The sequence below is a fragment of the Apaloderma vittatum genome, unplaced genomic scaffold (genome assembly GCF_000703405.1).
Source record: "Apaloderma vittatum isolate BGI_N311 unplaced genomic scaffold, ASM70340v1 scaffold2295, whole genome shotgun sequence".
NCBI lineage: Eukaryota > Metazoa > Chordata > Aves > Trogoniformes > Trogonidae > Apaloderma > Apaloderma vittatum.
The window spans coordinates 24,248-40,783 of NW_009715273.1; positions in this window are offsets into that span (position 1 = coordinate 24,248).

Sequence of the window (16,536 nt, forward strand, 5' to 3'; positions counted from 1 at the left end):
AGGAACGTGCCTGCTTTATGTTACCGATATTCCTCTTTGTTCACTATGAAAATCTTGCATGGGGTAGGTTAGGGCATCATAGTAATGTCATGGGAGTTTGGATTGATATCATTTGTGTTGACCGTTGCTGATAACCTTGCTGTCTTTCCCACATCTGTAGATTACATCTTTGTTGTTCTCTAACCTTGTGAGCAGTTACAGGTAGGTGCACTGAAAGCTGATTCTCTCTGTTCTCCTGTTCCTACTCCAAGTGCCCGGTCTTTCTATGTCTTCCACAAGTTTTTGAAGACTTTTCAAGAAAACTTTTTTCATCTGTGTGTTCTTGTCATTGCTTGTATCAGGCTGACACGTTTTACTTATGATTCCTTGTAATTATTTGCTTGTAGGTGTCAGGGTACAAGAAAATGTCAACCTTTCAATTATTATACTCTGTTTTAATTGCTATTACTTGCCCATCTCTTATTTAGCAAAGCTGTTCTTTGATAGCTTTTTGAGATGAACGCTGTTGTTCTTTCCAGCTGTTTGTGATGTGCCTTTTCTCTTTTATTCTGGAGTGTTGGGGCCAGGTTCTGACCTAACCTCAGTGCCTCAGTATCTTTGGCTGTCAGGAGATGTGATCTTCAGTCAGAATAAGCCAAGAGCATTTAAACTGTTAAGGTAAATCATCTTAACTGTGCCCCAGGCCACGTTTAGGAGGTGAAGCCATCTTTGCTTTTTGCCCTTTAAGGCAAGCTCAGCAGATGCCTGGCTCATCTGGGAAATGAGCTCACTGAGTTTACATGAACTACTTCACTGAGTTAACTTTGCTCTCCTTTGAATATAGTACTTGCTTAAAGCGCCTTGACAAAGTTACCTTTCTTCCCTTTTACCACACATTATGGGATGAAAAACTCGCCCCTCTGAAATCAGTATGAGCTTCAGTTAGGTCAGAAATTTCACCCTAGAATTTAAAGGATGGTGACATTGTGCAAGCCTAAAGTAATGTGCTTCATTTTGCTAAGCTCACTTTTCTCTTTAACCACTCTTCAGTCAAAACTAAATAGAGAATAAGGAGAACAGTGCATATAATCTTGATTTTTGTACAGAAAAACCCAATTTTCTAAGAGTTTTTATGTTTTCAGAGCAAGGCTAAGTTCTCTGCAGTCTATTTCATTGCATGTTAAGCAAATTTGGATAAGGAATGGATTTGTGTCTCAATGAACAACCAAGGGAATCCGAGTTGAATTGATGCCCCTGATATTGGCATTATCTTATCATGGTTTTGCCTCTCCGTCTGTAAAATGAGGATAATGATACTGGCATTTCTTTAAAGCCCTTGGAGATCTTTTGACTGTACTTCGTAAGTGACACTTCTGTACTTTCCGGACTTCTATTAAAAAAATAAATGTGTTCAGCGTTCTGTACTGTCACTTAGAGACTTCAGTGTCACTGGACCTGTGGGATCTCTTGCAAAAATGAGTCATGGGACTCATGAGGCTCTTGCTTTTGCATAAAAGCTGGAGAAGGTTGGTATTTTTGCCTCCCAGCAGAAACATCCACCAGTATTGATGCTTCCAGGGAATGAGTGCAGCAGTTGTCTTGCACTTAGGAAGTGAAGCGTATATAGGACTCTCCTAATAGAGCAGTTGTTCTCGAGTCCCAGTAGAGAGCTAAGTGCCTTTTAGAATATATTTAAATTAATGAAGGGATTAAAGGATGTTGATGCTTACAACAAGTGAGAGCTGTTCTTAATGACATAGAATAGTAGTTCAGAAGAGAACAGGTCTGACTGCGCCATCACATAAGAAACAAGGAGAAAAGAAACCATGTTTGCTTGAAGATCAAAAATTCTGCTTTTGTAGGAGAGGAAGATCAGGAAACTGAGAAATCTTATGTTGTGGCAGTTTATGGACTATCACAGTGAAGATTTTCTAATTAGCAGAAGGGTTTTGTTTGGGTTTGGATGGTCTTTTTTTTTTCTTTTAACAACTGGGGGTTTAAAATGAGAAAAGTAGCTGTTACATAACACTTAGCACTGAAACATCTCGAGATTTTTTTGTGACTCCCTTGGCATGGAGTCAAGTAGGGATAAAGTACTTACGTTTCTATGTTTCTTAAAATGACTTTTCCAACATGCCGAATGGTTCTGAAGGTCTCAGGGGAACAGTCTAGGCCAGGCTAACAGCAGAATTTCGTCATAGGCTGCCATCCCAATGGAAGGGGGAATAAGCAGACAACTTCCATTAGAGGCCACCGCTGAGATTACAGCAGCATGTCGGAAGCGCTGTTTACGTTCCAAAGAGTAATTGCACACCACTAGAACATGTCCCACGTCGCTGCACGGTAGAAATAGTCTGTACTGGCTTGGTGGGGAAAGGAAAGAGAATTGCATACTGCAAGTGGGAAAAGCTTTACACCCACATTTCTGTCTCATGGCATATCCTCTGTGCGATGCTTCCTTGAGGAGGTCATTAAAAGCATGTACACTTTTATTCTTGATGATTTACAGCCTTATATATTTTCCAAGTTTTGAATCTAAATTGCTATTCTGATTTTTTTTTTTTTCTGATGCACTTTTAAAGCCAAGGTTTTTCAAACTCCAGCTGCTTGCTTTGGGAAACCATTCCATTGCCTATTAAATTTTACTGTGAAGTGCCTTTATCCCAGTGGTCTGCTTTTTCTTAATTTCTTCCTGTTCGGCTTAGATATTTTTCTTTATTTTAACTCAAAAAATTCCTATCTTCATATCTTCAAATATTGGTAGATTTTTTTTTTGTAAGCTGTTTTAATTTCCTTTTCATTTTAGGTCTCTTGGGATTTTTGGATGGCTGCACTGTGAATCCATGTATTTTTTTCCCACATGAAGATGACTGGCAACCAAAGGAGTTGTAAAATGATCCTTTCCTTGTACATATATGTACATCTTTCTCTTATGCCTCTGCTAGTGCAGCCTAATCTCTCATTTGGTAATTTGTTGCCAAAGCAGTTGGCAAATTTGTGCTTCACAAATAGCTTTTGCAGGTCATTTCTGGAAGTTGGGTATTTGGTTTTTTTCATGCGCTGGTGCCAAAATGCAAGTTAGCTAATTCAAACTCTTAAGACACATAAGCACAGAGAAAAGATGCAAACATTTATTTGTTGTCGAAAGCTTTTTAGATAAACAGTTGTGCATTCAAAGGGGATTGCCAGGAAGGAAGGCAGGGAGAGAAGAGCATCTGGGTAATCTCTGCACCTGAGGAAAACCTATGGTAGCCTGTGACTACTATAGTGAGCCCTGGAGCCACTGGCAGTTGGCATCTTTCAGCTCCTCTGCTTTGTGCTGGAAGGCTGGACCACCACAGGTCAGCTCCAAGGAGGGCAGTGGAGTGCAAAGGCTGATTTCAAACTGCAACAGCACTTTTTGCTCCCTGTCTTTGCCAAATATTCTGTAGAGAGAGCTAAGGATTGGTGCTGCTGCCTCCCCGAATGCTATATCCTATAGCAGGATATAGGCCTCAGCTCAAGGGCATGCATCTCATGCAGCCCTTTGTAATTATACGAGCGCTGGTAGCCTTGGTACAACTTATGTTCACTTTGCTCTTTTTGCACAAGGGTGAGTGGTCATGCAGAATGCGAGACGATAGAGAAATACATCCATTTTCTCAATTTCTATCTCATATATTTGCTTACATTTTTCAAAATGTATCTTCTTTTAATTTAGTTGAGATTGCTGCCTTTCTAAGGCATGGTGTCTTCTCTCTTAGGCATTTGGGATCTTTTCCCGACCTGCATTTCCTTAGCCTATTCCTCATAGAATTTTACAGTAAGATCATTACTGAGATGTATAAGGGGGCTTAAAAGAAAGGTGTAGAGTGACTTTTTACCAAGGCCTGTAATGACAAGACAATCACAGAATCATAGAAGGGCCTAGGCTGGAAGGGACCTTAGAGATCATCTAGTCCAACCTCCCTGTCATGGGCAGGGACGCCTCTCAACTAGATCAGGCTACTCAAGGCTCCGTCCAACTTGGCCTTGAACACCTCCAGGGAGGGGGCAGCCACAACATCTCTGGGCAATTTATTCCAAAGTCTTGCCACCCTCGTAATGAAGAACTTCTTCCTAAGATCCAGTCTAAATCTATTCTCCTTCAACTTAAACCCATTTCAATGGTTTTAAACTGAAGGAGAGTGTATTTAGATTGGGCATGAAGAATATTTATTTTTGTGAGGGTGCAGAGACACTGGAACAGGTTGCCCAGAGAAGTTGTGGGTGCCCCTTCATTGGAAGCATTCAAGGTTAGGTTGGATGGAACTTTGAGCAACCTGATCTAGTGAAAGATGTCCCTGCCCATGGCAAGGGGATTGGGCTAGATGATATCTTGGACTGCATCAAAAGAAGTATGACTAGCACATCAAGGGAGGTGTTTCAGCCCCACTACTCCAATTTGGTGAGATCCCACCTAGAGTACTGCATACAGCTCTTGGAATCCTAAGCACAAGAAAAATGTGGACCTGTTGGAGCATGTCCAGAGGAGCACCTCGCCTATGAAGACAATCTGAGAGAGTTGTTGGGGTTGTTCAGTCTGGAGAAGAGAAGATTTTGGGGCGACCTTGTAGCAGCCTTTCAGTACTTAAAGGGAGCTGGTAAGAAACATGGGGACAATCTTTTTTAGCTGGCACTGTTGTGATAGTTTTAAACTAAAAGAGGGTAGATTTAGGTTAGGTAAAAGGAAGACATGTTTTACAATGACAGTGGTGAAACACTGAAACACATTGCCGAGAGAGGTGGTAGAAGTCACATCCCTGGAGACGTTCAAGGTCAGGCTTGATGGGACTCCGAGCAATCTAATCTAGTTAAAGATGTCCCTGCTCGCTGCAGAGGGGGTTAAACTAGATGGCCTTTAAAGGTCTCTTCCATCCCCAAACATTCTATGATATTTAAAGGTCCCCTCTAACCTAAACTATTCTATGAGTCAGTCTTGAAAATAATTTGACCCATTTGTCAGGTGTTTGGATGTTGGAATTGATGTCTGTTCTTTGTTCACCCATGTAATGTTCAATGTTCTGCTCAAGTTGCCTGAAAACTTTACTTCTTTTTCTCAGCCCAGCTGAGCTGAAACTCTTTTCTTGCTTGGTACTAATGCTTGATTCAGCTGTACAGGTTCTCCCTGCCTTTTTTGTCAGCATAGGAGAACACTTAAAGGAAAGTGATTATTGCGCCTTGGGTTCCTATCATATGCTTCTGGTTCAGAGGAATGCTTTGTGTTGTGTTTGCTTAGCTAGAGGAAGAAAGCTTTTCGATTTCAAACCATTGGAGAGAGTGCTCTGCAAAGCAAACTTTTTTACATTGCTGCATTACTCTCCTTGATGGCATATTGATTTACTTTACGCAGCCAAGTTGGGCCAGACCCAACTTTCTGCCCAATTATGTGTCTCAGCATCTTGCAGTTTCACAATTTCACATTTCTTAAGCAGGACTCAGACTTGTTCCTCCGTGCTGGGACCAGGCTCTGTAGCTGCAGGTTCTTCCTGTGCATTTCTTTTGGGCTCATCATGAGCAAACACGCTGTGGCTATACCTGGAGGCAAAAGCAGCGGGTTCCAACCCAGACATAGAACACCACCTCAGCAACGCGTGGGATTTCTGCTCCTACAGCAGCCTCCTGCTTTCCCATGTGGCATCATGCAAATGAACAGAAATGGGAACAGAGATGAGTTTGAAAGTTGACTGTGTAAGTGCTTGACTCCTCTTCTACGCAGAGGCTGAGTTGAGGATACACAGGCTTGTGGTATCTTGAGCATAAAAGGTCTATTTAGCCATTATATTTCCCTCAACAGATTTCTCTTTTTTTTATAAAACAGCAGCATGTGGCTTGGAGTTCAGAGTTTGTGCTAGTTGTCTAGCCATGGACATTTAAGTTAGGGCAAAATTTCAGATGACTTCTTCAAGAAAAGCCGTTGGGTCTGGTCCAGAGTTACAGTGACGTGTGCGGAGGTGGTTAGGCTGGTCAGAGGCTGTGGTTTGAGCTCCTGAGCTGATTTGACTGATCACTGTTTCCAGAGGGGTTTGACCATCTGAATGGGGTCTGCGTGTCAGGTTAGCATGAGAATAAGCGAGATGTGGGAACGGAAGTTGATGTACCCCAGAAAGAGTGCAACACTCTGACTTTCCCCATCAGTTTTGGAGATACTAGCCAGACTCGGTGTCTCCTGAAGTTTTGGCATCTGACACTGGGAGAGGCAGACCTGCCTTGCTCCTGGCCACATGGCTTCCCCCTGTCTTGGCAGCTAACTGACCCCCTTGAGCCAGCTCAGCTTACTAAACCTCCAGAAAATTAACTGTTTATAAAACTGTGAGTGCTCCTGCTGTCTTGGCAGATCAGCTCAGCTCTAGAGCTTGTTCCAGCAGCAGGGTTGTATCTCTTAGGAGCAAGCCTCAGACTAACCACTGTCCTGTGAAAAAATCACACTTCTAGCTCTCTCCCCGAGGTTGAGGCTTGGTGCTTGACCAGTGCCTTTAGACTGCCTCTAAACCTATGAAAGAAAATAATTCCATGATTTAGCTGCACCTAGCTCTCTCCTAGTGTAGCTGAAGCTGCAGCGGAGTATTACAAAAGCTGCTTTGACATGCATGCTTCCTTTTTGACAGAATAGTTACTGTATTTTTTAAGTAACATCTTAAAGTGCATATGGCTGTATAATTTACAAATTGCATATTGCTAGCCCAGAACACTAAATTTTGCATTCAGATACTGTGATACTTTTTGTTCTACTTTGTTAGAGCTTGAATTTTTCAGTCTGAGAAATCACAGTGTTTTCCCCATTTCTGTTGCTGGAGGTTGGTCACACAGAAGACCGGCAGAAGTTTCAGCAGAAGACAACACTGCAGTTCATACCAGCAATTCAGCTTTTATGCAGTAATAATTAAAAGGAAAAAGTTTATATTTATTTACTGGCCAATTATCCTTTTTTTTTTTTTAAGATTGGTCTTCACTGGAAGATAAAATGGAGAGAAATGCAAAAGGAAAATTAAGTCATTAATGTACTCTTTGCTTCTAGCTCTCACTTCATTTGATTGTAAATTGTTTGCAGTAAAATTGCAAATTAGTATCTTGGATAAAGCTCTATAAATTCCTTCAATATCAGATTTAAATGAGGAGGAATTGGGCCTCTAACCTTGATGGAGTATAACTAGCTGGATGCATTCCTAGAGGCTAATTATCCATTCCTCCATATCATTTGCTTGAACTCTCAATTGCTCACTGTTTAATCCACCCTGGGTGGATGCTGGAAAATGCCTAAGAAAATTTGAGACAGAAGCTTAGGTGCGGAGACACTCTCACGACCGAACACAGATATCGGAAGACGTGCAGCATCCCGCAGCAGGCTTCTGAGCAGGAGCAGGAGCAGCTCTTAAAAAACCCTCGTGTTGCTTTCCAAGAGAAAAGCTGGCAGAAAGGGCTACACTGAAAATAGGTTTTCTGCATTTTCTAAGAAGAACTGGTTGAAATAGCCATCCCTCCTGGAAGGGAAAAACACTGCATGAACTTCACAGTCAGCTGTCTCTCTACCTCTTACCTAGGTACGGGGGAAGTTTCCTCAAACGTAGGCAAGGTGGATTTTGGTTTAGTGTGAGCTATTACTACCATTGTTTATTTTATGACCGAGCCAGCCTGTTTATCACGCTGCTAAAAGAGCAATTCTCCCATTCTCAGGCTGGTGGAGCAGTGCCTTTTGTCTCACCTCTATTTGTTTTACCTAAAGCCAAAGTGATATAAAAAAATAATCTTTCTGGGCAATATTCTGATTTTCTAGAGAACAGCCACGTGGAGAGAGAGATATGCCATTTTATGGAGTGTCTGTTGTGTGAATGGTGGCTGTGGCCAGCCCAGAGGGAAGGGTCGGTGGCCGGAGGTGAGTCTGTGTGTGCTCGTTCTAGCCGGGTGTATGGAAAAAGGGCACTTCTGTGATGCAGAAAATTCAAGCTCCAGTTTGTGTGCATAAATAAATAAATAAATCAATCAATCCAGGTATTAATTAGAGAGCATAATTTGTTTGGAAAGTTGAAGATTAAAGGAACTCTCGTCTTCCTGTCAGAACGATTTTGTCTGCATTGCGCTGCCTGATAAATCAGATTGCATAATGGGGGATGTTGAAGAGCAAATCAGATTATGCTGATATTAGACTCTGGTGCACTCCTTGTGTCTATGGAAGAGCTTCTGCTCCCTTTGCTGTCAGGTTTAACTGCTTTTGTACACTTCATGGTGCTGTTAGCTGTGTGGGGTATTAGTCCGGTTGTCAGCAGGGAAGTCTTCTTTACCTCAGGCATTTGAGATACAGTGCTAATCACATGTCCTGCTTTTTGGACTTTGAACCTCTGTCTAATGGTAACTTATTTTTCCTGATCCAGTGGTCCTCCAGCCTGGAAAGGATAAGCAGCAATATTCATCTATTGTTAGCTTTATTCAAGCTGTGGGGAGATGCAGCAGCTGATGTTCTCTTCGTAAAACAACAAGCAAGAGCAAAATGCTCGAACAGAATGAGCAAAAGTAAAAACAAAACTGTAAGGCAAATCCTATTTATCTCTCTGACTGGGTGAATGCAGTCGTACAGTCTCTGAGTACGGTACACACAGACCATGGGCTGTGTATTGGTGGGAACGCTTTTGCAAGACAGGAGGTCCCCTCTCTGTTAACGGTATCGTTAAGCTGAAACAAATACAGGGAGATAAAAGTTACAGGGATTTGCATTTGGGTTTTGTTGGTTCGGGTGGTGGTTGTTGTGTGGGTTTCGTTTGTTTGGTTTTACTGCTTTTTGTTCTGCAAAGATGAGGAGGTCTTATCTGTGGCTCTGTTGCTTTGGACACGGTTTGTATCCTCCTTAATAGTTGCTTATCTTTTTGAATTAAGTTTTGTTGGTTGAACACTATGCAGAAGCCAAGTCTCAGAGAAGTGCTGGATGTCCCTGGCTTTTTTCACTTGAATATATTGTGTCACTAGAACAATTAGATTTCTCCAGCATCGGGTAGTATAGCCAGCATGCAGTCACATCATACACTGGCTCTGGAGCTTTTATTGCTTACACTGTCACTGCATATTAAGAATTAGTGAGCAATGTGCACTAGATTGCTTTAGACGTGTTTTATATATTATTCCTAACATACCCTGACAGACCGTGCTATCCCAGCTGCGCTGTGTAGGTAGTACCGGAAGGAATATCAGCCATTGTTGTTAAGTTTGGAATACAGATTCGCTTACATCCTCAAATTCTTATTTTTACAGAGCTTTATGAAACAGGCATCTGTTGGGATAATAGTTTCTGTCCAGAGGTGAATCTGTCCAGAGGCTTTGTCACCAAAAGGAACTTCCAAATTCTGCACAGATTTAGAAAACCATGTATCCACCTGCGTTTTGTGATGTGGAATATATTCAAGCCTGCCTTTAGAAACTAGATTTCTTAAGGAGCAAGAAAATATTTTTTAAAAAAATACTGTATCTTGGCAGAAAGCAGAAGAGAGAATGCTTGATGAGTATTGACTTAGGCAATTCGTATTGTTCAGCTGTGTGTGGAATTGCTGGCAGACCACTGTGCTTAGAGGGCCTGATCCTACTGCTCTTGGACCATTTGAGTCATTTGTGGACTGTGGATAGGCAACGGGTAGATCTTCCATTTTGAAGCAGACAAATAAATGAAATTTTCTGAGTGCTCTATATTTGCTTCTCATCTGCCTTATGTATCTCCTGGTGTTAAAAAGACTCTGGCTCGCCAACTCAGATCTTGGGGTGAAGGAGGAGAGGGAAGCTGGCTATGACAGATTGAAGCAGAGGAGAAGTCCGAGAATGGCAAAAGATGAGGAAAATAATAATAAAAAAAAAGTGAATGTGAAAAATAGGGACATCCATGGTAGGTAAAACAGGAAAATAAAAACATAGGGAACAGGACAAAGGAGGAAGTGAAACATAAGGAGACTGAAGTGCGGGTGTCAAAGAAAAGAGAAAATGAGGGAAGAAAATAGAGGAAAACAGAAAGATTATGTAGTTGTCAAGTCTTTTAAAATATGTAAAACCAGAAGCGTTTCAAGATGTGAATGTGTATGTATAGAAATGAATATGTAGATTGAGCCTTTCAAAATATCTCAAATTTTTCAACTTAAATTGGAGACCTGTGGGCTTAGCGGAGCCATATCCCATTTAGTTATGCTAACAGATGGCCATGTTAGGGATATCTCGCATAGAGCTTTCCTCTGTCTCAGTGCTCCTCTGCCCTGGGTTGTCCCCATTCTGCCATATGGCCAACAGTGCTGAACGGTCAGGTCTCGAGAGCTCTTTCTGCTGGTAAATGAGTGCCTGTGAACAGGTGAATCCACACAGTTATCTGGTTTTGAAATGCAAAAACATGCGTGAGACTGAAGGGTGGGCACAAGGAACATCGTGGTGCTGCATTGTTCTGGATGAAATTGGGGTATCTGATGCACAGCAATAGTCATCAGAATGGTGAAGAACAGCATCCAGTGCATGCCTAAAACATGTGCTAAGCAGGCAACAGAAACACCAGCAGAATAAACCAAGCAACTTTCCTCCCTCGGGGACAACAACATAACATGTTTCTGTAAAACTTGTTTGTTTGGGAAAGTGTGTATGCTAGTTAATTTAAACGTTCACTCCCGTCAACTGAGAATTGACAGGAGGAACACCAAAGCAGACAAGTAGCAGGAAACTGTCTGAAGGCATGTTTCTGGAGCCCTGTCTAGTCTGCAGCTTTTGAGTTCTTTTTTTTCAAACTCTATTGTGAACATTTACGATCGGCAATGAAATAGATCAGAAAACTTTAAAGCAAATGACTGAAAAGAGAAGGGAATACAGTACTTGGCTCTTTTGTATGTCGGGGTAAAGGAAACATGTTTTATATTGTTTGTGTGGTATTATTAGAAATTCATTTCAGACTGAAGAGCTCAAAATAACCCCCCCATTTAGGAACGGTTGCATTGCTCAGTGTACCACGCTGATTTTTACAGCCAACTAATCTGAATCCCTCTATCCCTTAGGAATCATCAGTCCTCCTGAAAGTGTGAGCATCTTCCCACACTGTCAGATTTGAATATTTAATCTAGAGAATGAACTTGAGTTGAAATGCAACTCCTTTGGCAATGGAAACTGCCTTTGAAGTTTTTGGATCTTCTACATTCCATGTTTCCTGTTCTAAATGAAAAGAACAAAGCACTCTCGAATAGTGCACCGTAAGCACCCTGCGAAACCTGCGTCTTGGACATCTGGCTGGCTGAGGTGAGGAGCCAGACAGAAGAAGGAGGTCCAGGGGCACTTCAGTCATCTTCCCATCAAACAACTTGCCCCAGGTACGAGAAGTTCATGCCAAGTCAGAGCCAACGTGGTTCGTTCTGCCCTCAATTACAGGGCAGCCAAACTAAAGGCTTCATAGAGAAAGCTTACTCCCGTGCTTTCTTGAGGAGGATGATGAAATAGCTCGTGCTAGCTGTTGTAGGACCTACAGTTACAATCTGTTGGACAGAAAAAGCTCTAAAGTCATTACACGTGCTTTTCTCTGGATTTCATAGGTCACTTCTGATCCACATTACATAGCCCTTCCATGTTTTTTTGCTGTTCATAGACCATGACCTCTCCCAGCTTCCAGGCAACAAGATTCATGATCTTACTTAAACTGTGAAGCTTCTTTGGATATGGCTGGTTTTCATGCTTGAAGAAACCCAGGCCAGGTGAGGTTTGTGGCATTAAAAAACTTCAGGTCTGAAAAAATAAGGAATTGAAATCAACTTGAAAATTACCTAGTTGCACCAGGTCTGGAACATTATTTTCAGCCTGTCCTCGAGGTGGAAATTTAGCAACATCAATGATATATCTCTCACTCTGGGCTGAACGATGTCTTCTCATCTTCATGTACTATCTTGGGGCATTCAGTACTAGGCTTGAGGCTGTGCTGTCCCTGTGCAGAAAGTGGCAAAAAGTAGAGTGTAGTTTCCAGCAGCACAGAGATGCAGAGGACAGATAGCTCAACTTACATTTCACCGACCTATTGCTGCCATGTAGGGTTGGACAAAATCAGCTTGCGAGGAGGGATCAGGTAGTTGAAGTTGGATCTAAGCAAGGCAGAGGTGAGGACAAAGGAGAGCTGGAGGATCAGATGAAGATCTGTTTTCCTGAGCAGTGTGTAGTTTAGATACATTGCTGTATTCTTTTGTGCCACCAAGCTCGAGTGGCAACCTCTGTGATTCATGATTTCTGCCATCTCTAGTAGGTGGGAAGATTCCATCCTAGCTTAGTTATGATTTTACAGGAGTCAGTGCACACTCGTGGTAGCACAGCGCACTCTTTTCTCCGGAGCAGCGCAACAGCTGCCGGGCTGTTTGGCAACCTGAAACAGGGAGCAGGAACCTGTCCTGGCTGCTGCCCTTTTGGTGACACCTAATTTGTCAGAAGGGATCCAAACCAGCTCTTATCTTAAAACATCTGTCTTATTTATAAATCTGCACTTATGCTTGAAGAGGCGTTTGAAAAATTGTGTATGTCATTTGCAGATGAAGTTTGAAAAACCTAGTGTCTATCATATAGATCACATACTTCACGTATAATCAGAAACATCACAGAGCATCGTAAAATACTAAACATTACTGGCAGGTTTTTCTTATTTACTGTTATAATCTGTTGGTTTTTTGCCTATCTAACTATAGAATTTCACGATTCCTTTTTCTGAATGACTCAGGTGTTGACTTGCTGGTAGAAAACTTTGGGCAGACCGATAGTGAGAGATTTGTATTTCTTTTGAACTGGAATCCATAAACTGATCAGAAGAACCTCTCCCTAAGCATGATTGAAAGACCTGAAGGCATTCAAACTTTTTTCTCTGGCAAAAAAAAAAATCTATAGCGGTATCAGGCAAGTTCTGTTTTCATGCTGCTGCTGTTTGCATGGGAGCCGGTTGCCAGTAAGATAACAGGAGCCGGGCTGCTGTGGGAAGATTATGCCCGCCCCAGCAACTAATGCAGTGCAGGAGGAGCAGAGCTGCAACGCCAGTTCGCTGGTCCTGAGGACCTAATGCCCACGTGAATGTGTTTTTGCACTGTTGGACGAGCTCTGGTTTGGTCCCACGTGCTCCACTGGTGGCTCGACTGCCTGGGGTGTGCTCCTGGAGAGCTGCTCCAGATTTAGGCACACCCTGAAGGAAACCTGTTTGTGGGCTCCAAGGCAGCGCTGGGCTCCGTTGGGAGAGCTGCTGATCTGAGCTACAAATTGCTGTAGACACAACTGTTAAACGTCTGGTCTTATCTCTTGATTTAGTAAATTAAGACCATAGGAATAGGCTCCTGGAGGAAGTGACAGTACTAGTTCTGACTTACTGTTAGCTAAAGTCAAGGTCTGCCTAAGAATAATGCCTACTGAAAAAAACTCAAACAGCCACTTTTAATGTTGTTGACTTGGCTTTGGATACAGGAGAAAGCGAGGAAGCTCTTCCTGGGGCTAAAACTGAAAGAAAAAAAAAAAAAGCAAATCAGCATTAAACCAGGAGGGTAAGATGCCAGAAACAGTAGTGCAATTATCTCTCTAGGATAGGCGCAGATATTTTGACACAGCCTACAATGACTAAGCCACTAGGATTCAAGAAGTGCCTGTGTGTTGAGAGCATAAAGCAGTTATAGTCTTTTACTAGTATTCTTACATGTTTTTATTTGAAAAAACCCACTCCACCCACCTTGAAATAAAAATCTAATTACATGAAATGAAGATGTTTCCTAAACAGTCTCGGTTGGAGCATGTGCTGCCAAACTGAAGACTTGATAGTGAGCGAATTATGTTACAGTGAGTGCATCAGACATAAATGGGATAATAAAGAGACTGTAAAGAAACCTGCTAGAACAGTTTCTTGCTGTGCTTACTACAGGACCATTTTTAAAATGTGGTCACCTAAATGAACGAATCTCTGCTTATTGAACTATGTTTTTTCAGCTGTTTTATGAGCAACATGGACTCCTACAAACCTAAAGACTTTTCACTGAATAGAAGAAGTCTTTGCTAACGCAATTAACTTCTTTCTAAAGTTGTTTTGTTGGTAGGGGAGAAGTTGTTTCAAAAAGTAATTTTTTAAGTAGTATGTTGGTTTTTGTATTTAATGTGACAAGTCTAGCTTATCTTGACTTTTCAGCCAATAAATTATTTTTTTTACGTAAATCTAGGTTAAAGGAAGCTATAAATGTGGGTGTTTTTTTTTTTTAACAGGTTCAAGTTATTCTGCATTAATTTGAACATAAGATGGTGTAGTTCCAACACTATCAGCTGGAAAACTTCTCAATTCTGGTTAAGCATATTTTGCTCCTGGTCATATCTATTGCTTGAAGTGTACATAAACACAGCTTGAACTGATCTGGATTTGTTAAGTTTTCCTCTTCTGTCACTGCACCAATTTGTATTCCTGCCCTCCAGCGCAATGTTACTCGGAAATCTCTCATTCTCCTGCGCTGTCAGGCCGGTGCCTTTGAAAAACATGTTGTTGCAATTTCTACAAATCATGGAGGAAAATTACATAATCTTAAAAGCTATTCCTCTGTTCCCTGCATTAAATATTCATGTTTTTTTTTACCCTTCTACTTCCATCCCCTCTCTCAAGTAGTTGAGCCCAGACTGACATACCTTCTGTCATCGGGGGGGGGGCTGAGAGGCCTGCTTCGCAGCAGAACAACGTGAAGTCCTGCCAATCTTTTGCTGTCATTTTTAGGAGAGGATTAGCTCTTGTAATTGTTTTTACATAAATACCGAGACGATCAGAGCTTTTATATATCAGGGCTTGCTGTGATTTTTTCTTTTTTCTTTCACTTAAAACATCAACTCAATGAACAGATTTTTACAATTTGCAGCTGCTCAGTCATTTTGTATGGCTTCTTAATCTCCAGAGGCCAGATGGAAGCGTGATCCTTCAGCATTGCTTGGTTTGCATAACGTAGGGATTGGAACTACATTTGAACAGTGCATAGTCATAGATGTTTAAGTATATAAATATTTTTCTTTTTCTCCTCTGATCTTTTGGTTTGGTTTTCTTTACAGCAGGTGTCCACAGGAAAAAACTGTCACAAACAAGTAAATGCTATGCCCTGACAGAAGAATCTTACACAGAAGAAAACAATGATTTTGGTCAAGGAGATTTGAGAGAAAAACTGACACTGAAGTAGTAAGTTTCTGACACAGCTGATGACTTACCTTGGTTTCAGGGCACTGATAAAACTGTTTTGGATTGATCCGGAATGATGTGTTGGTTTTTTTGTTTGGTTGTGGTTTTTTTTTCCCTTCTTCAGAAGCTTTATTTCAAGCCGTCCTACAATCCTAACTTTGATTTTAGTTGTATTTATGGATTTATTCTTTGCTGTCAGGCTGCAATCAATTGATTGAAATACATAAATAATAACCATCAACTTTCCATTTAAGGTGCAGTAACGAGATGCTATCAGAAGAAGTTTTACGTACTTGAGCAGCTTTTTATAGCTGACTCCCTCCAGAGTCAAATCCTGACACATTCTTAGCTATGGGAAGCAAATGGCTTTCCCGCACGTTTATCGAAGCCCACGTGACAGGTCCTGTACAGCAACTGAAGGAGAGGACACTCGCGCACCTGTTTGCAGAAGGGTTACATAAAAAGTCCTGCTACGTATTTTAGCATCTACCAGTAAGCTGAGCAACTTGACCTGCTTTACCCTTCGTAGGATATATGGTGTTAAATTAACTACAAGAATGGAGGGGACAAAAAAAAAAAAAAAGACATACTAACATGAAAAAACACATTTTATTGCACTTAAGTTATAAGAAAATAAAATTTCTAAGTGAATCAAACCATAGACACAATCCCTTTAAAGGTTGTTTTCCTCCATCATGTCAGGTTGTTACATAACTAAAATTAACCAACTGGAATCTGATTGTTTTAAATCAGACTATAAATAAAACAAAAAACAAAAAAAAAAAGGAGGAAAAAAGATCGCCTAGGATACAGTGTTAAACCACTTTCACAGTTCAGCTTGAGTTGTGGCTCTTGGAGAATGAGGCAAACCATTTGACTCTTTCATTTCTCATTTTGTTTGCATGTGACTTCTTTACAAAAACTTAAGTTTTTGCTCTGTCAGTTCCTCCCAGCAATAACTGTAACAGTTTTTTTTTCTCAAATACTGTAAAACACTAAGACTGACCAGCAACTTTTATTTTAATTTTTTGTATTTTATGTTTTTTAAAAATTTTGTCAGTTTTTTTTAATGTATGTTCATTCCATTCACCACAGCCCTCACAAAGAAAAATTTCCCCACAGAACAGGCTGCAATAGCTTTGTTCTAAGGAATGTGTTTTAATTTTTGCCCAGAAAAAAGAAAATAAGCTTTGCACACACACTCAATTCTTTATTTGCAGGCAAACTTCACTCTTAATTGTCTGAAACTCTTCCACTCTCAGCCTCTTAGAGGCACAGTTGGCTCAAGTTTCAGTGGCAAAAAGTCTTTTTCTGTAACCAAACTAGAGCAAATTTGGAATTCAGTCTGGGACTAAAACGTCACAGCAGAAAAAAAAATAAAAAAAAAT